At 41.8% G+C, this 21393-nt stretch overlaps 1 long non-coding RNA gene across 1 annotated transcript; it reads right to left on the bottom strand.

Annotated features, from left to right (window-relative positions):
• Positions 1 to 5506: 5506 nt before the first annotated feature.
• On the bottom strand, positions 5507 to 13832 carry LOC134401720 (uncharacterized). Its single transcript, XR_010025677.1, has 2 exons — positions 13572 to 13832; positions 5507 to 7401 (listed from the first exon to the last, which is right to left on the bottom strand). It is a non-coding gene; the product is annotated as an uncharacterized LOC134401720 (long non-coding RNA).
• Between the last annotated feature and the right edge of the window lie 7561 nt (positions 13833 to 21393).

The raw sequence follows: 21393 nt of genomic DNA, 5'->3' as shown, positions 1-21393 counted from the left end.
TGGGGCACCCCGACCAGGTTGGTTTTGTGACCATGGACTAGTTCCAGGAGCCAAGAGACCCCTACTTTGCTTGATTTTTTTCTCAGCAGCACCAGGATGCAAGCTGCTAAGGAGCAGGATGAAGGGGATAAAGGAGATTAACGTGCATTTCTGCCGAACACAGATCACATTTGATTCACATCCAAAAAAAGTCTAGGTTAGAGAAATCGGAAAGAATGCCTTTTTAAAAGGGAAGAATTTAAAGATATATTTCTAAAGCCATATTACAGACACTGTTATTTAAGCACAATAGGAGAGGCTGTAGTTCAGTGGAAGGGCAGCTGTTTTGCAAGCCGAAGGTCCCAGGTTCAATCCCTGGCATTTACAGGTAAGGCTGGAAAACTCCTGCCTGAAACCCTCGAGAGCTGCTGCCAGTCAGTGTTGACAGTACTGGGCCAGATGGACCCGTGGTCTGATGCAGCTGAAAACAGCTTCTTGTGTTCATAACTCTATTTTTTGTATTCCATGAATTCCATCACCCTGGTATGAAGGTTATTATGCTTTTTGTCCTTGCCATCTTTGCAAAAAGTGTAAAAAAAAAATAAAAAAATGGTGGGCACGACAGCTCTCCCTCTGAGGTCGTTGCGTGCCACGTGTGAACAGACAGTGAGATCTTGGGTTAAAAATATAGCGAGATCTTCACGCCTCCGTCCCGCTAGACCGGTAGGTCTAGCTAAGGCCTGGGAGTCTGATTGCCTGCTCGTCTTCCTCCTTTCCCCTTTCAGTAGGGGTTCCGCAAGGCTCTGTGCTTGGCCCGTTGTTGTTTTCTTTATACATGTTGCCCTTGGGTAAGCTTATTCAATCTCATGGCCTCCAATATCATCTGTATGCCGATGATACACAACTATATCTTTCATCTCCGGAACTTTCTCCAGATGTTCACGATCGTATCTTGGCATGTCTTTCAGATATCTCAGCTTGGCTGCTTCATCGTCGTTTGAAACTCAATATGGCAAAGACTGAACTGCTTGTTTTTCCTCCTAAACCTTCTCCTCATCTCTCATTCTCTCTTACTGTCAATGATGTTACGCTCACCCCGGTCAAGGAAGCTCGTAGTCTTGGCTTTATATTTGATTCCTCGCTCTCCTTTATTCCTCATATTGAGGCAGTAGCTAAATCCTGTCGTTTTTTCCTGTATAATATTGCCAGGATTCGATCATTTTTGTCTGTCTCTTCTGCCAAGATGCTTGTTCATGCACTGGTTATTTCTCGGCTGGACTACTGCAACCTTCTTCTCACTGGCCTTCCTTCTTCTCACATCAGTCCATTGGTTTCTGTCCACCACTCTGCTGCTAAGATCATCTTCTTGGCCTGCCGCTCTAACCATGTTACTCCACTTCTGAAATCTCTTCATTGGCTTCCAATTCACTTCAGAATCCAATATAAACTTCTCCTGTTGACCTTCAAAGCTTTTCACGGTCTAGCTCCTTCCTATCTCTCCTCTCTCATCTCACACTATTGCCCCGCTCGTGCTCTTCGCTCCTCTGATGCCATGTTTCTCGCCTGCCCAAGGGTCTCTACTTCCCTTGCTCGGCTCCGTCCATTTTCTTCTGCTGCCCCTTACGCCTGGAACGCTCTTCCAGAACATCTGAGATCCAGAAGTTCAATCGCAGCTTTTAAAGCTCAGCTAAAAACTTTTCTTTTTCCTAAAGCTTTTAAAACCTGATGCTGTTTGGACTTTATACTGTTAGTTTTACCCTACCCTGTGCTTGTTTACCCTACCCAGTGCCTGTTGGCATTCTCTTCCCCTCCTTATCGCTTTACTATGATTTTAATAGAATGTAAGCCTATGCGGCAGGGTCTTGCTATTTACTGTTTTACTCTGTACAGCACCATGTACATAGATGGTGCTATATAAATAAATAATAATAATAATACAATTGGCAGCACTGATTTAATGAATGGCAACAGCATTTTCATGGACTACCTACCAATCCTAGGAGCTATTTTTGTTTGTTGACAATCCAATCAGTGTTTTCCAGATTACTGCTGCCAAGTTGCAAACTATTTGATTTTAAGTGAGCCCTAGTGACAAAGAAAAACTCTAGGGGCTACCCATGCTTCAGTATTGCCTCACTGCCACAAAGGTTCATTCATTTAAGGAAGAATCCTTGGCTTATTTAGCGCGGGGTGGGGGGAGTTCCACAACTCAGGATCTACACTACTGCTTTAAAGTGCTTTATAACAGATTTGACAGCTGTTGGGGCCCAGGACACATTCCATATACCCTTTTCAAAACTGTTATAAAGCGCTTTAAAGCAGTAGTGTAGATCCAGCCTAGACCCCTCTAGACAGCCATGCTGGATGGGGCATGCTGGGAAGTAAGACTTTTTTCTTTCTAAACTTGCATAGGATTGGACCCTTAGGTCTGATATTCCTGACTTCAGGAATAGATAAATTTGAGACAATAAATAAGTACTACTAGAATCAATAATGAATTGGAATGAACAAATCTAGCCACATCCTCTCTCACACATATGCTTGCATATACACTCATCCACAGAACATCCAGCAAATATGGATAAAGGTATCAGATGCCTTGATTTGGATGGGATAGTCAGTTTGCAGCTGCTCAGGCCTGCTATTTATACAATTTCTGGCAGGCTGCCAAAACATCCCAGTTAAAATTAGGAAAAACATTGTTTATTTCGATTGGTTTTAGCTGTTAACATTGTTTACATTTTTCTACGTTTAATTTTTATTGCATTGTATATTATTATTATTATTATTATTATTATTATTATTATTATTATTTATTGCATTTATATCCCACCTTTTTTTCCTCCAAGGAACCTAAGGCGGCATACATAATCCTCCTCCTCTCCATGTATGGTAACAAAATGGGTGCCAGGCAGGTGATGGTCCAGGTGGTGTAAACTATTCTTTGCAGCCCTTTAAACTACTCGTTTACAATAGTCTAGGAAATAATGTATTTATTTATTTATTTATTACATTTTTATACTGCCCAATAGCTGAAGCTCTCTGGGCAGTTCACAAAAAATGTAGAATGGGACACATTCAAACAAACCTTGAGTAGCGTTACTTCCTACCATAAATTCTAGTTGGTACTTTTGCAAATGGTCCCTAAATTACAACTCATACAATTAAAATGCTGCAATTAAAACAAAAAAGACATAACACATGTGGGCAGCTATATAACTTGGGCAAGCACACTAATAAAAACATTAAAAACTACAATTATTTATTTCTTAATGATCTGAATGGCTTGTCAATATATTTAAGGAACATGAGATGAAGGAAATGTTACAATTTCTGCTAGATTTCATTTCTCCCATCAGGCAGCAGAGGGCAGCACCTACTACTGAAATTGTGCCAAGCGCCCACTTCTTATCTGGTGCCTTACTGTTTTAAACTTCTGGGGAGAGCCTTTGTTTGTCATGGATGTTCATATGCTTCTAGTTCTATCAAATGTGATAGTTTGCCATTCTGTCTGAGCTATCCTTAACCTAAAACTGATATCTGAGAATAATTCAAATTGCTTCTTTGTTATCCTAATCAAAACATTTTAATTATATTTACCGTGTTTCCAATGCTTTTGATATTCAAAGTGCTTCATATGTATTATCTTGCTGTAATCCTTGCAACAACCCTTTAACGTAGGTCAGTAATATTATCCACATGTGGAAGATGTGACCATATGGAAAGGAGGACAGGGCTCCTGTATCTTTAACAATTGTGATGAAAAGGGAATTTCGGCAGGTGCTGTATGCATATGAACGACACCTGCTGAAATTCCCTTTTCTTTACAACTGTTAAAGATACAGGAGCCCAGTCCTCCTTTCCATATGGTCACCCTAGGTTTGAGACTGAGAGAGAGAGGCTTGCCTACAGCCGCCTGGTCATAGTAAAAGCAGGATTCAAACTAGGTTGTTCCTCATTCAGTCTCTTCTTAGCCACTGGGCATGTCTACACCTACGGGTGTAGAGGGTCGGAGAAGGGGCGATCCCGGACTTACCTACTTCCAGGATGGTTGCCCTGTGTCTACACGCAGCGCGCGATGTCCCGGGAGGAAGAGGATGTCGTGCCCACCATTTTTTTTAGTTTTTTTAATAAAAAAAGAGTGCACGAGTGCTCGAACGCAAAAGGTAAGGTGTCTTTTAAAAAACACACCCAATCCCACTCACCCCACCCCACCCCTCACGAGGAGCCAGTACAAACTGGGACAGCAGCCCACACCTCCCACAGTCTAGCAAACATCCCGAGACCGTGGGGAAAAACGCAATTAAAGTGCAGGACCATATCCCAGGGAAGGGAGGGATCATCCCTCTCTGCTCCCGGGATCCCCTATGCATCATGTGGATGCACAGGGACAACCCCCGGGATATTGCCCCATCTAGACATGCCCGCTATGTTACACTAGAAAAGCTTCTCATTATATTTTGCCACATTTTGATTCTTACCATAGGCAAATTTGACTGTAGTAATGGATAGAACATCACATTTAGACCAGAGAGATGGGTTCAAAATGCCAGTGAGTTTTGAAGCTTCCTAGCTGATTTTGAGACAGTCAAACATTCTCAGCCTAAACTACCTCCCAGGGCTGATATGTGGATAAAATAGGCTATTCCCATGTATGCTCTTTTGAACTTCTTGAAGGAAGGGCAGAATAAAAATGTGATAAATAAAACAAATGAATTTTGCTTCTATAATATTAATCAACAATCCATTCTTAGGCTTCGGGGTAATAATAATGCATATACTGCCAAATACATTAACAGTGTTTCTGAGATTCTACTGGAGGAGGCAGGATTAGGAGCAGGGCTGGCCCAAACATTTTGCTGCCTGAGGCAAAGGACAAGATGGTGCCTCTCCCCTTCCATGTACAAAAGCTGATTGGACTGGCAGTGGAATATTACTTCAACACTGGAAACAGTGTCCAGCCCCATGCCTGAAGGCAGCAGGCTAGCTTAGGTATCCAAGGCAGGCTGCATGGAACATACAGCTCTGTCCTCCAACACTGTGCCACTGTTCCTCAGCCCTTAGTATCTGGTGTTTGAGGTGGTAGGGCCAGTCCTCATTTTCCCACCCAAACAAGAAAATCTCAGTAGTTTAGGCCAACTGGGAGCCCATTTTCATTTAATCTTTCTTTACTTGTGAGCAATTTGATAGTTATTAAATACTTCAACCACTTGTGCCAGCAGAGTTATGCCTGCCGTGCTTGTACTCCTAATACCATGGTTTAACACATACTGAACTGGAGACGCAGCTGAAATACCCCATCCTTAGCCGTCTTTCTTTGATGGACACGCCATTCACCTTCACTATGATAATCCCTAAATGGGAAAATATGGGTTTACACAGCAAGGCATGAGGCATAAGAGCTTTTCCAACAGCAAGGATAGTAATCAGGCAAAGAACAGGCCTGTTCACACATATATGTACATCAGGAGATTAGAATATACTTCTGCACACTTGATGACAGCTGAATTGACACAACCAAGAGTCATTGTGTTTGAGGTAATGTTTACTTCACAGCTCTCGTTAGAAAAGTCAGGAAAAAGTGTGACATTATAGCTCTCTTTGGGTTTTCTTCCTCACATGGTTAAATGTGAGGAACAATTGTATGAGGGGGAACCCTCACATCATCATCATCATCATCATCATCCTCCCACCTTTTTTCCTCTTGCAAGAAACCCAAGGTGGCTTACAAGGTGATCCTCCTGTCATTTTATCCTCACAACAACCCTATTAGTTAGGTTAGCCTAAGAGTGACTGCCTCAAAGTCACCCAATGAGCTTCATGCCCAAGTGGGGACTTGAACCAGAATCTCCTCAGTCCTAACCGCTACACTGCACTGGCTGCCACCCCTGCTGGTCCCATTTGTCCCTGTGTGCTGGGTTCGGATGACACAGCAACCCACAATGTGGCGTGGGTAATTAGAGTAATCCTGAGGGGAATCTACACTACTGCTTTTAAAGCGCTTTAAAGCACTTTGAAAACGTTTTGAAAACTGTATATGGAGCGTGTCCTGGGCCCCAACAGTTGTCAAAACTGTTATAAAGCACTTTAAAGCAGTAGTGTAGATCTGCCCCCCTGGTTGCATGACCGGTGAGTGCTGGAGCAACAACTGACACTGCGTTGTTTCCCCTGCTGATCATCCAAACTCAGCCAACTTGTATAGGGGAGCTTTCTATATTCCACATACAGATTTCACTCACCACACATACAGAGGGTTACTGCTGGTGCAGAAAATCCCTCTGCCCACTGGATCAGGCCCAGTGGAAAATTCTTCGGCCTGATCCGGAGATGTAATGCAGACAACTCTTCCCCTGTTTGCTGATCATCTCCCTATTCTTGGGGAGGAAGGGAAGAGCCATGAATGCTACAGTTTTCTCAGATGTCTGGATCAGGATTCAAACAAAAATATCTCAAGAGTACAAAGCATCCAAGGGATGCCTCAAAGGAGAATATGAAGCAGCCGTTTTACGTCTGAGCAGACAGGCCAGTTGTCCCATCACTCACAGCTAGTTCATAGCATTAACGGGGGTGGCTGGGGTGGGGGGTGTTCTAGGATTACTTAGAAGGCTGGCAGACAAAACAGTGAAAGGTCATTACTCCTAAGGCTGGTTACACCCAGGTTTTTTTACTTGGCTGTGCCAGGCTCACAGTGAGCAAATATTTCTCATAGCCAGAAAACTGCCATCAATTATCTGATATAGTAAAAGATACTGTAACATGCTTTTGCAGATTATATCCCCTTTGCATCTGTCTATTAGGATAAGATTTATGTTTCTCTTGGCCCTTCTTCCTAAACATTTGTTTTTATTTGTTTATTAAAGACTTACAAGTGATCTAGCTCAAATCCTTTTGCTCTTAATGATGTAATTTCTTAATATATTGTTGGCCTACATCCTATTGGAGCAGAGATCTTTCTTCATTGAGCAGGCTTATCAAAAGAGATGCAATAGTTTCAGAATGTTCAATAATTAAAGAATCCCAGGTAGTCCATTAACATAGGATAATGGACAGGGCTCCTGTACCTTTAAAAGGTACATAGAAAAGGGAATTTCAGCAGGTGTCATTTGTATATATGGAGAACCTGGGGAAATCCCCTCTTCATCACAACAGTTAAAGGTGCAGGAGCTATACTAGAGTGACCAGATTTAAAAGAGGGCAGGGCACCTGCAGCTTTAACAGTTGTGATGAAGAGGAAATTTCCTTTTCAGTACAACTGTTAAAGATACAGGAGCCCTGTCCTCCTTTTCATATGGTCACCCTAATTAACGAGTTCTCTTTGAGCTTATTAGGCTATCACAGAACTTGTGTTGGCAGTCGCTGGTATGCTCTTCTTTAATCCTAGCCTGTGTGCAAAGTCCATCACTTTGTTAATACAGAGTTTATCTGAAAAAAGAGAGAAATAACAAACAAGGGTAAAGAGAGTCAATAACAGACTGGGGCTGTTTTGGAGATACCTCCCCACATTTCAAATGTATGTTTTCCTCCACAAAACTGGCTGTGTAGTGTGCTGACTGGCTAGCAGCTGTGACGTTGCCACTCACCTGAGTAGTTGTGTAATTAGTTTTAAAACGTTTGCTGTTCTTTTCTTTTCTTTTTTAAAAAGAAGTTATATTGATGTCTGAATATATAAAGAAATATATGTGTATGTTCATATGAACTATCATTTTTATTATAATTTAAAGCAGACAGGCCACCTGAACGTCAGGAGGAGGAGATAAGCAAGACTGACAGTGGATTCAACATTTGTTCTGTATTTGTTCAAGATAATTTATAAAGCTGGGAAGAACTGCGACCACTGTTGTACAACATTTAAGCCAGGTTTGGGCAACTTGTGACCCTCCATACGTTTTAGCCTACAACTCATAAAATCCTTGACCATTGTCACACCGGCTGGAGCTGATGAAAGTTGCAGTTCAAAACAGCTGCAGGGCACAAGGTTACCCAAGTGCTTCACTGTCCTAACTTCCACCGAAAGCCAGATATTTCAGATATAGTGCAAATAACGCTTGCTTGTGCTTGTAAAAAAGGTCACATTTAAGATCCCTCTGTCATCTTGACTTGCAAGCACACACACACACGGTCATAATATCTCGTTATTGCTACCTATAGCTCCAGCTGGCTAAACTGGGTGTTGATTATCAGTTTTGTGCAGATGTCCTTGGATGACGTCAACAACTGCAGACATTTCACTTGCATCACTGTCCCAAGCTGGATTTGTGATCACGTTCGTACAGCATAGTGTAAAGCATGTACACTCTGCTAACATTATGTACAAAATTATTGTCAGCCATAACCAGAAGTTTAAGCGGAGGTGACCTCAGCTCCCAAACATGAGGCAGGTGAGGTTACTAACTGAGGAGAGGCAAAGTTCTGGTAGATTTTAGGTGCCATTAATGGAGGTAGAGTGGGAGACAGATAGACTTGACCTATTAAAGTGCAGGGAAGTTTTTCTGCATAAATCCACAGAAATAAATGGCATCTGTGCATTGAATGTTAATTAGTTTCAAACTAGACATATCGTTAACATGCTTTGTATATGCAGGTGTTTAAAAAAATGCAGCCAGAATCAGGTTTGTGTATGTGATCATTATTGGCATGGAGGGTGAATTTAAACTCTTTCCTCCCCCACTTCATTTCCAAAGAAAATCTCTCCTGTGAAGCTGATCATTCAAATTGGGAGGAAATCCCTTTTGGCACCAATCCGAGGTCATCGCACACCACGTGTAAACAGAGGGGAAGATCTTGCGATAAAAATATTGTGAGATTCTCACCCCTCCATCACACTAGACCAGGTAAATCTATCTGAAGCCTAGGACAACTCTGAAGATGTGTCTGTCATGGAACAGAACCTACACTTATACAGTGCTCTTACATTGCTGTGAAAAATGCTATGTTGATCTTGCCAGGGAATATAGAAGGAGAATGCACTGGCCCTCTCTGCATAAGTTCCAAGATAAAAGCTCGAATAATGGTCTCTACTATGAATAATTATAATTATGGAATACTTAAGAGATGGCAAATCACTGTGGAATAGTCAGAACATAACTAAGGGTGACATGAAGGATGCAGACAAGCAGGAGTGTGTTCAGAGGAGGGGAAACAAGATGATCAGGGGTCTGAAACAAAGCCCTATGAAGAGAGGCTGAAAGAACTGGGCATGTTTAACCTGGAGAAGAGAAGATTGAGGGGAGACATGATAGCACTCTTCAAATACTTAAAAGGTCGTCACACAGAGGAGGGCCAGGATCTCTTCTCAGTCATCCCAGAGTGCAGGACACGGAATAACGGGCTCAAGTTAAAGGAAGTCAGATTCCAGCTGAACATCAGGAAAAACTTCCTGACTGTTAGAGCAGTACAACAATGGAACCAGTTACCTAGGGAGGTTGTGGTCTCTCCCACACTAGAGGCATTCAAGAGGCAGCTGGACAACCATCTGAATGCTTTAGGGTGGATTCCTGCATTGAGAAGGGGGTTGGACTCGATGGCCTTGTAGGCCCCTTCCAACTCTACAATTCTATGATTCTATGATATGTTTGAAGCCTCTTAATAGTATTACTTAGTGAGTAATTGGGCAGAATGTTGCTTGCATATTTTTCCTTAGATCACTACCAGTAAGACGTCTAGAGACTTACTTTTAAGATGAAAGTTGAAGATCTACAGAGGGGCTACATCCCTCCAAGGTTCCCCACACCCACCATGGCTGCACTGAACTTCTAATATGGCAGTTCCAATTTGTAACACAAGCCCAAGTTGGACACTGTTTGCCATTGCTTTTGACACTTTAAGTTTCCTACATAGACTGCAGAGCTTTAAAATTAGAACCGGATAATGTCATAATGACTTTCGTGAAGTTAAAAAAAAAAAAAAGTATCACAGCAAGGTGGATTACAAAAGTGTCTGCTGTCAGGCCTATTAAAAGAATAGGCCCATTGAACAAATGAACCTGCATGCTTCACTAAATGTCAGCACAATATGGCATTATGGTAACCTTAAGGGGCTATCCGTTACTACAGTAAAGCTGCCAAAGCAACAGACCACCCCCTACCTTCAGTTTAGCATTACAGAGGTCATGACCACTAACAGCAGAAGAGCTGATCTTACAAGAGCCTGAGAGCTCTCAGTTCCTTGGGGGTTCAGGAGGAGTGAGGGGTGCCCAGTGCCGTTCAAAATCGAGCAAAAAGCAAGGAAACAACAAGCCCCCAAACCCATTCAATGTACATAAATGGATCTCACATTGCAAGCATGTTCAGGCAAAGCAGAATCTGGAAAGAACATAGGGCACTAATGACATTTGGAGATCAGCAGCAGTGGCACTTTCCATGCCTGTAATCTGAAACAAGCAGCCCCATGTCATAGCTAAACTATCTGCACCTGATCTCCTTTTTAGACTTATTAGATTTATTTCCTATTACATCTGTGTAAAGCCCTGCATTTACAGGCATTCGCTTTTGTATAAACTCAGATAATCAGAATGCTGCTCAGCTATTCTACCCAGCTGGGCGGATCATCTAATTACTTCCCTACATAAATAAGCCTATATAAACATACTGGACAGGAAATACGAGAGCAAACTGAGACCATTCTATTCCTAATAAATCATGGATATTGCTGTCAGCAACATGGAGAAAGAAGTAGACCTTGGATCAAGGTGCTTCATACTCTGTAGCCATTAGCCTTTGGACAACTGGCAAAAAGCTAATTTACTGAAGTCCTAGTAAAAGCAAAGACTCTTACTTGTTAGACTTTTTGAGACAGCTTTTTTCTCACTATAAGTATTTGATGACAGCTAACATTACTTATTAAGTGCTTATTAAGGAGGAAATGGTTGTCTGAGTGCCAATTCACATTAGAATCAGTAGAACTCTATTGTAATCTACTTCATCTTATTTGTCATCAAGACTGTCAATGAATGTAAAGTGATTTCGTTCTGAATTCGATATCATAAAATAAAAATTACACAGAAGGTATATGATAATATAATACATTCTGGAATGAGCACAATAAGTTAAAAGGAGTTCCTTTTACTTAAACATTGCTTGACAAACTACTTTTGAAACTTTTGAAAATGGTTCCCAGTTCAGCACAGGGAGCTAGGGGGCAGAGGCAAAGGAGAGAAATTGCAGTATATGATATTATAAGCACCTAAAGAGACCCTCTATTACAGACACAAATTATTTGTAACTTTAATTTGAATAAATGCATATTTGGAGTTTAGAATCTTGGGGTTGTTTGTTTTTTAGAGATAAGGATGGATAATCTGGATTTTCTTGGCACAGAATTGTACATTTCAGAAAAGTTTTAGGTTTTGTTCCTTTTGTTTATTTCAAGAGTTCTCAGTAAACAAGATAAAAATTGCTAAATACTTTGCACATTACAAGTGGATAATTAATACATGATTGATTATATGACTGATTGTTAATAAAACTAAATCAATGCAACATTTTCCAGGCAAAGGATCCCCCTAATTTGAGTTAAGTATGTGTCTTGTCTAGGGATTCTTCTCATTCCCCAAAAAACACCACCCTTATAAGAACAATGCATTGTTTCATCTGCTTTTTGAAACCCAAACTGTCCCACTGTGGTCATTGCATGTGGACATTGGGTGCTCAAGCAACGCCTTTATGGCAAAACTCTCAAATCAACTAGAACATTATGGTGATGACAAAGATGTTCAACTTTGACACACCGGCAAGGGTGGAGGCCTCCTACAGTATCAGGCAGAACAGCGCTGCTCTATGTTTACTGCGTATGTTGGATACTGTTGCAGGAAAGAGAAAAAAAGATCTGGAACTCAGTGTTCCTGGCTGAGTTCTCAAGGCTTGCTATATCGTGTACTTGCACATTGCACCATGACTCCTGTTGCTGAGATATAGTCAATATGTGAAGTTACCGATCCCTTAATGGCTGAAAGTCCTTCAGCACTGAAACTTCTGCTTTCTTCTTGGTTACAGCTAAGCCAAGTTATTTCCCTCTTGTTCCAATTTCCCTTTGAACTATTGCACACATATATACAAACTCCTTTCTTTAGTTAGCTTCTAAATCATTTATGACTGGCTTCACACAACATGCTAGCCCATACCCAGTAATTGAGTGTGGGTTGTTGTTGGAACTTGAGATATTGTTGAATCATGGGTGGGTGATCGTGTTGTCTGCATGTGATGCTTCGTCCACAAAGTGACACGTTAACTATGCAGTGTGGCTTGTTAGCCACCCAAAACAAGCCAACAACAAACCATGGGTTCTCAAAGTGGCTTGTTCAAGAAAAATAAGTTATACTACATGGTTAACCAGCCACCCTGCAGAAAATGTGCTTTAGACAACACGATATTTCCAAATGATGCTTCACTGTTTTTCAGCGAATGCATGACAATAATATTCTTCCAACAATACTGTCAGATTCTAAGAGTTCTGCTCCTGTGCTGCTCCACATAATGTATCTCTAGATCCGCATATGCTGGCAGTGTTCTCAGGAAAGTTTCGACAACTAGAATTTTCACATGACAGCAGAGCTCAAGTGACCATACAATCTCTGTAGAATCCATTTTGAACTGAGCTATAGGAACCGGAGATAACACTCTACACAGCTGTGCAGGTGCAGGTGTGTTTACCCGGGAGAAGGTGAGAGAAACCAACTGTTCCCAATTCTCCTGCACTGGTAATATTAAGCATTTGTTGTATGGCACTTGCTGGAGTTATAAACGAGGCATATACCCATTGTATTCCTTAAGATCTGCCCTCTGAGCAACCACTGGAAGTGGTAGTGCTTCGTAACAAAAAAGCCTTCCATGTCAACTATACTCATGTTGGCATGCAGAAAAAGGATACACTTTAACCTTTGGAGGAGAAATGCCCAAAATTTCCTACCCTTTTGCAAATTTCAATCTCCTGTCTAGTTCACTGGGATCCTCTGATCTGCTTTATGGGTGCAACCCACAGGATAACATTCTTGCACAGACCCCACTCAATAATAAGTGGGGTCTTGTGCAACTTCATTCCGTCAATGGAGCTTGAACTGCCTGATTGTGTCCGATCATGTCCTCATCTTTTCATATGAGTCTTTCAAATACCTGCCATAAACATAATGAACCTGTAGAGTCTGATCGACCTGAGAAGCATAAGCGTGACAATTTTAGAAGTGTGTTTCTTTTCCTAGTAGTGGTAAAGAGAATAGTTTTCTTCAGCTCTTGTTACTCAGCTCTTCCTCAAAATTGCTCAAGGTAGTATATATGGTTCTCCCCTTCTCCCATTTTATCCTTCCTCACCACAACCCGGTGAGGTAGATTATGCTAAGACTGGCCCAAGTCACCCAGGGAACTTCCTGGATGACTGGGTTGAACCTGGGTCTCCCTTGGTTAGCATGTTAACCATGCTTCCTTGGTTAGTATGGCACCACATTGGCTGTCTAATGTAATGGAGATCAACAGAAAATAGTGTACTTCTGAAAACTAGGGACAGGATAAGTACTATTTAATTGGGGGGGAGAGAGAGAGAGAGAACAACAAAGAGCATTATCAGACAAGTGTTTTATTGCATGCTCATTACTGGCCACTCACATTTTTTCATGGGTCCTTTTGATGACGCCATCTGCCTCCCACATGTCTCCCGCACCTTCTGGTCTTTTTTCTGTCATAAAATAAGACAGAGAAAATCAGATTTTTGGGGCTATAGCAAAACTTGCTGACATTTCCTGCTGTGTGCAGGAGAAGCTGCACGATAAAAACACCCACTGAATAGGCCAGGCGGTTGTTATTTGCTTTGTCTTTCTTCCCCATGTGAAGAAAAAGAAAGCTATTCGTCCCTATTGTGAGACAGCAGCAGGAGGCAACACGACAGTAGGGAAACACGATTTCCCCCCCTGTTTGATGATGCTCAAAAAGTTTTGTGGCATCTTAAAAATTAACACATTTATAAAGCTTCTTCTGAAGCAATGTCTATTCCAAACCATGGGCAAATTCCAAAGAACTACATTAGGCATGCCTCAGTTTTGACTTTGTTCTCTGAACAGCAGATCCCTGCAACAAACTTGCTTTTTAAAATGTCAGTGATTTTCAAAAGTGGTTTGACATATGACATAGAGAACTGATTATTCCAGAAACAAAAAGTCCAAAGCCCTGCTGGACATATTGAGCTGCTTGCATGGTTGCCCAAAACATTAACTTACATAGCAATAGAAGAAAAAAGGCAAAAGCAAAAAACCCAAGAATGAACATAGCTGAACAGAAATATTCCTCTCACAAAGTTGTTTGAGGGTAAGAGATGAACGTGCTAAAATGGTGTGCAGGTGGGGGTTAAGCACTCCTACCCACTACTTCACCCCCCTCCTTCCAGCAACCCATCCACCAAAATCATTTCCCCTTAATCCAGGTTCGGACACTGGGGGAGGGGAACAGTGCCCATGCACCCCTTTACATTATAGACACACTTCCCTGCTTACATGTGATTGGAGTAGACCTGAATTTAAAAATACAGATGTGCCATCATCACACATATTTTGGCCCTTACTTAGGTCTTTTAGAAAGACTGTGTGGGATCATTTTTACAAAGAAAGCCAATGTTCATATAACAGCAGTGGGCTCCATACCGTAATACCATCATGGGTGCTGCTCTCTGGAAATGACATCTGGCAGGCAGCTTAGCTCCATATTACATGCATTATTATAGACTATTAGCTGACATGAAGGGAGAGAGAGAAAGAAAGAATTGTTCATAGTTTCCAGAATAGTCAGTTCAGAAGTCAACTTAAACCATGGCTTTAACCATGGTGGTTAAGCCAGAAAGCCAGGCCATGTTCAGAAGACACTTTAAACCATGGCTTTAACCACGGTGAATAAGGCTTTTTGCTTTATTCACCATGGTTAAAGCTGTGGTTTAAGGTGTTTTCTGAACACAACCTGGCCTTCTGGCTTAACTACCATGGTTAAAGCTGTGGTTTAAGGTGTTTTCTGAATACAGCCTGGCCTTCTGGCTTAACTACCATGGTTAAAGCTATGGTTTAAGGTGTCTTCTGAATGGAGGCAGTAAATGAGAGGCTGGTCTTCCAAACCATGGTTTGGAGGATAGTGAACAAGCCCCATGCTCCCTCTAAACCATGTTTTCAAGCTACAATGGGAATTTGTAATGCTGGTTTGGAGAGATTGCCCTAATCCAGAGGTGCTGAACCCCTTTCAGCCTGAAGGCCAACTTCCTTTTCAGAGAAGTTTGTGGGAACCACATTCTAGTGGTGAGTAGGGATAAAGGCAAAATCAACAGGGCCAACTGCCCCGCCCCCCAAATACCTCATATTTCAGGTTAAAGCTCTTACTTCTAGTAACTAAGCCTTATTTACTTATTTTTCCCCATTCTAAAAGACTTTTCAATCTTTTAGAATGGGGGGGGGGAGAATGCACAAAAAACAGGAAAACCCCAATGATTCGTGTTTGGGGGAAAGGGGATGTGTCCTTCTGGGGAACCTCAGAGGACCAAATCGGAAGCCCTAATTTGGATTTGGTCCCCAGGCCTGAGGTTTTGCACGCATCTCCTCTAATCATAGTTTACCAGTTTGGATACAATGCCAAGCTATGTTCTGCTTAAATCAGGAAGTAAGCCTCAACCAATGACAGGAGGAAAGGAAGATGAGCATTTAGGATATTGCCAGTGAGTATCAAATTGGTGGTAGCTGGATTCTAATGGAGAGTGCAGCTCTGTAGGGAACAGAAGGGCTGTCTTAGAGGACTCATCTGCCGTGTAGGAGATTCTGTTTGCATCCAGAATCTGTGGCAGGTCTTGAAAATTGCTGTTTAGCAAAACCTGACAGGGTTTGTGCAATTTTGCCAAGAAGAACAGGAAAATATTGCAGGATTCAGATGTGCAAAGCTGGTAGAGACGTACTCCCAAAGACTCACAGCTGTAACTGCTGCCAAAGATGGTTCTTCAAAGTACTGGCCTAGGAGGGTGAATGCCAGTTTGTTTTTGTTAATTAACTTTTGTGCTACAATAAAAAAAGCACCCTCAAAGTGTTAAGTATGCTGTGTAAATCAAATAGTAAACATGCCAATAAAGTCCTTTTTAATTCTAGGTTGTAACACAACAAAAGGTGGACAAGTCAAAAGGGGGGGTGAATACCAAGGCACTGTATATTTATAAATAAAGCAAATATTACAAAGACACCTTAAGTCTCCAATACACTTTCATGCAAAGAAAACAAATCTCCAAAGCAGCCGCCCCAGGAACTTCTTACAGCTCAAAGAAATCGAGAACATACAACAGTATTAAAAGCTTGTTATGCTTCTGCTGGGCGGGTTGTAAAAGAAAGGTCAGCGGACTTCTTGTGAGGAGAAGTGATAATTCTGCACTGGGACCATTATGTCTGGGTGTTGCTGCTAGAATATGTGGCAATGAAGCAATTTAAATCGTGGTGAAAGGACATGGTTGTCTGTTAGCTTTAGGCTGTCAACACATTTCAAAGATCTGTTTGGCTCTCTTTCTCATACTGTTCATAAATGAGTGAATGGCCTTTAGAAAAAGCATCATGTTTGAAAGAGCTTTCAGACACTAGGGGGCTCCTCTAAATGAGTGATTTATTACATGTTTGTGATTGGCCACTCACTGAAGTTTTTTGGGTCAATTTCATGATGTTGTCAACAACCATCTCCTGTGGAATCCTCTGGAAATCCCAGGATAAAAAGGAACAGGGGTTGGGGAATCAGGAGACATGACGCTCATCAGCATATGGGATGAGAAGAACTCGGGAGCAAGCAGCCAATTAAATGTGGTGGGGGAAGAGCCCAACAGGCAAAGAGCTACATATTTGGTTAGCTCCAATGGTGTACTGTGCAGGTGCTGGAGGTGAAATTGAATGCATGGGAGGAAAAGCAACGTGGTTCTGTGCAGTGATGAGAAAAGGCTCTATCCAAGGACCATGCGAGCCTGTTAGAATTTGTCACCTGATGTGACTGATCTATGAGGCCGTTTGAACAAAGTGAAAGGGGACAGGGAGGAGAGGGCAGCACAGGAAGGCCTCCAGCTGACCCTAGAGCACAGCACTGTTGCTTAACTGGGGGAGGGGGAAAGAAGACCGCCGCCGCCGCCGCCAAAGAAAGGCCTCCCAGGTGACCTGGAACCAAATTACCTCCTGCTTGAAAAAACGTGAATATCACTGCTCTAACTGAACCGTTGTTTCAATATGCAGCACACTCATGCACTGGGAAGACTTCTCTCCCATCCGTAAGTAGTGGTATTAATGGAAGATGGACCCTTGGTCTGATCCCGCATGACTCTTCTTATGTTCTTATGAAGTTGAACCTCTTCTTTTGTCCACCTGACATTGCTTACACTTTGACTGGTTTGAGCTATACTGCAGATATTTTTCTACAGGCAAGTTACCCATAGTTGCTATTATCAGATGTTAATGATTGTCAGTCATCAACCACTTCTCTAATTTATCTTTGGCCATGCCATTCGTCAAACGTATCTCCCACCACATCTCTCAGTCCATCACCGCCTCCAAAGCCATATCAAACCCTACCCTAGGAGCTCAGAGTAAATAGTAATAGCTGGCGCTCTAAAACATTTATGGCACGAACTTCAAACCAGATTTCTGTAAAACAAGCAATGAAGCAAACACTCATGCCCAAATTATCCCTGGGACAAACTAAGACCATGATAATAGTACCCCCTGTTGAGACAGAGACTCACCCACCCATCTGTTCTTTGAAATTATGTCCATCATTTGAAAAGTCCAGTGAAGAGTATAAAGTGCAGAACTGTGCCATTAATGTAAACCGCTCAAAGAGCTTCGGCTATGGGGTAGTATAAAAATGTAATAAATAAATAAATAAATAAATAAATAAATAAATAAATAATAAACATGTTGCCAGATAAATTGCCCATGTCTATTTTGTAATCGTTTTGAAGCCCTAAATCACTGATCATCTTAAAATCATCTTATTGGCTTCCAGTCATGATAATCTGTATCAGTTTCCTGACCCATATTACTTAGCTCATACTGACACCTACTGGTTGGAGGAAACCAAAAGGAAATGACTGGTTCAGCAGCAGTGTGCAAATTTTCTACAATATTGTTTTTGCCTCGGAATCTGTTCAGTTTTATTTTTTCCATTAAAAGTTTTGTGGTGCCCAGTTCAGAAAAATGCATGGAAAATGAGTGTGTTCATGTAAAAAAAGCAAATGTTTGTATATTTTATATAATTTATGCTGTATGCAGAATTTGAGTTTTCAAGGGAAATCATATAAAATGTTTTAGTCTGGTGCAAAAGACAGACCAAAACACGGGTGTATCAAATGATAAGAATTTATGGCAGCGTACATTTGTACTGAACAAGGAATAACAGCAGCTAAATTCAGATTTCACTTTCTAATCTTCCATGAAAGAGTGGGCGTGCCTGTTTCCTCCTCTTCCTCACTTCTCATGCACAATCCCATTCTCCACTTCTGAGTTTCCATTAACCATGGTCTGCTATGATGTCCGCATCAGACAACTATGTTAACCTCCATACCATGGTTTGCAAACTCACTTCACATTCAGATTGTGGCTTGGAGGTTGGTGCGCACGCCCTATACTTTGCTAGATTCAGGCATAATGAACCCAGGAAAGGTTGTTGGAATCAGCATGTGATAAAGGAAGAGGAAGGTGGAGTGTTTAGGCCCACTGGTACTTTCCTAATCCGACTGGAGTGTCTGAATTGAGCCAAAGACTTGCCATGATGCTGAACTCAATATGCTCAATCTTTGTGTTGGATTGTAAATCTTTGACTCAGTTCAGATGTCTTGTTCCGTTCAGACTGAGCCAAAAACTACAATCTAGCCTAGTGTAAAGCCTACTTAATCCTATTGAGTTCAGCATCATGGTTGGTATTTGGCTTTTGATTACAATCCTAATTGTCATTGTATCCCACTGTAATAATGCTAGCTTAACCTCCTGTTCCTAAATAGGCGTCTGCCTGCAATACTGATACACCGTGGGTGCTTTTTGTCTTGTTCAGCAATTGGTAAGGCTCATCCTACAGATGCATTCACTGACAAAGTTGTGAATAACATAGCCAAGGAGATATTCATCCTCATGGTGAGTGCATTAAACAAAGTTCTCTTGCCATCAATGTGAAATCATATGAAACAAACGTCATGAAGCACTTAGAGAAATAATTTCTGATTCCTTAATCACCAAACAAATGTTTATCTGCAATGCAGTAAAGGGAATATATGTCATGTTAGTAGTATAGAACAGCCCTTTCCAACCTGGTACTCTCCAGATGTGTTGGGCTAACAACTCCCATAATCCTAGACAGCCTGGCTGAGGATGATGGGAATTGTAGTCCAACACACTCGGACTACAAGAATATAATATTGAAAATATCTCATGGGTGGGTGAGTTCATGTGTTTCAGTTGCCTATTTTACTGAATAATAATAATAATAATAATAATAATAATAATAATAATTTGTTACCTGCCTCTCCCTCTGGATCAAGGCAGGGTACAACACAAATGCAAAAGAAGAGAAGTGCCAGGTCACTGAAAAAACTGTTGTGAATTAATATATATCTCCCATTTTGCAAAAATGATCGTGGTATGGAGGATTATTTTAACATGAAATGCAAATATGCTAGAATAGGTCTTGATTTTTCATTAGGATGGTGCCATTATAGAAATGGGCAAGAGGAGTGATGGGACGAATAGAGTGGTTACAATTTCTCCCTCCTTTTCTGTGCCCTAAAGCAGTGGGGGGTGGGGGGGTAGGACTCAGGCACAAGGGCCACATCTTGCCCCCCTGGGGCCCCTACCTGCCCCCCCACCCCAACCTTCCCAGACAGCCTTGGCCCTTCTCCTTTCCCTCAAACGTTTTGTGATTTCATGGCGTTTGTGCAACCCTTCCCCACCAATTTCTAAAAGGTAGAAATGTCTCTCCTAAATTGCTAACAATGACAGCTTTATTCTACAATATTCTGATGTGTTTTTAAAGGTCAGTGGCTGGGTGTGACATCTTGTTTGGGAGATTACAGATAAGTGGTCCAGGAAGGCAAGGAAATACTTGGAGGAGGTGGCTCAGGGCAATATCCAAAGGTAGCCCTACTTAGATTAGCCCCATTCACTTCAATGGGTCTACTCAGTGTAGGGGTACCATTGGATACTACCCTCATTCTCCTACCCCACTAAAAGGAGAGGGTAAGGGTGTGTGTGTTTGTTTAAAAAGGAAGAAACTACCATTTAAAACAGAGTAGGAAAGAGGCAAAGAGAAGTTTTGGGGTATTTTGCTGCCCCTCTGGTAATTGACTTGCTGCTTGTAAAAGTGCTGTGCTGTTTGCCTCCATCTGCATTTATCTTGCAAAGAAACCCAAGTATTACAAAAAAAATGCCGTTTAGTGTCCAGTGATTTCTCCTCTATCAAAAACAATCCTAGGTAACCCCTGGAACATTTCACTGCTTGGGGAGCACACAACAGATATATATACCCATGTGCCATAGTCACAGATCACTTGGTCTATATTTACATACACAAACAAAATGTCCTTTCAGCAGTTAACTAGACAACAGATGACACTCCAACATCAAACATTTTCACTGGAGTATCTGTCTGTATCAGCATTGCTGATGTACTGACCCAACTTCTTGATTTGTAAGTGTAGCAGTTTGTCTGGTTCAACCTTGTTTGCTGGCAGAAGGAGTCTTAACATCCAGCTTGCCTCTAGTTATTACAATTAAGGTTGCAATCTTATACATACTTACCTGGGAGTAAGACCAATTGAAATCAAGGAGACTGACTTCCAAATGGCCATGCATATGAATGCGCTGGGCAATTTCAGTCATTAGCTTTAATGGAACTTACTTCCCAGAAATGTGTCGTAGGATGACCACGGTGTTGGTTTCTTATGGACCCAATCCTAACTTGTTTCCATTTACTGTGCAATAAAAGCAACTGATTTCAACATGTCATTTGAAAGCAAAAATTCCCAAACAGGGGCAACAACCCTGTGTATGTGCAATGTAGGGAGAAGCCACAGGTCAGTGGAAGGGCACCTGTTTTGCATGCAAATGGGCCCAGGTTTAATCGCCGGCATCTCCAGGGGCTTGTCTATACAGCTTGTTTACCGTGACCTAAATGCACATATTTGCGTTTTAGGTTACATGACGCAGCCGTCCATTTGCCACAGCGCCGGGTTTTAACCGCAATAATGCGCATCCTTCGCATTCGCTGATCACGTCCCAATTTGCACAGCGTTATGTCTATGTGTCTTTGGGGGAGTTAAACCGGGTTCTGACATGTGGGCGGAGCTTTGAGGGTAGGACAACGTGATTGGCCGATTTCCCAATTTTGCACTAATCAGCTGCCCCGTTCATTTGCGCCGATTTTAGTTTGAAGTCTCTCTGCGGAGCTCCGCAGA

The sequence above is a fragment of the Elgaria multicarinata genome, chromosome 7 (genome assembly GCF_023053635.1).
Source record: "Elgaria multicarinata webbii isolate HBS135686 ecotype San Diego chromosome 7, rElgMul1.1.pri, whole genome shotgun sequence".
NCBI classification, from domain to species: Eukaryota; Metazoa; Chordata; class Lepidosauria; order Squamata; family Anguidae; genus Elgaria; species Elgaria multicarinata.
Note: the sequence above shows the minus strand (reverse complement) of the source record. Positions and strands in the feature narration are given on the sequence as shown.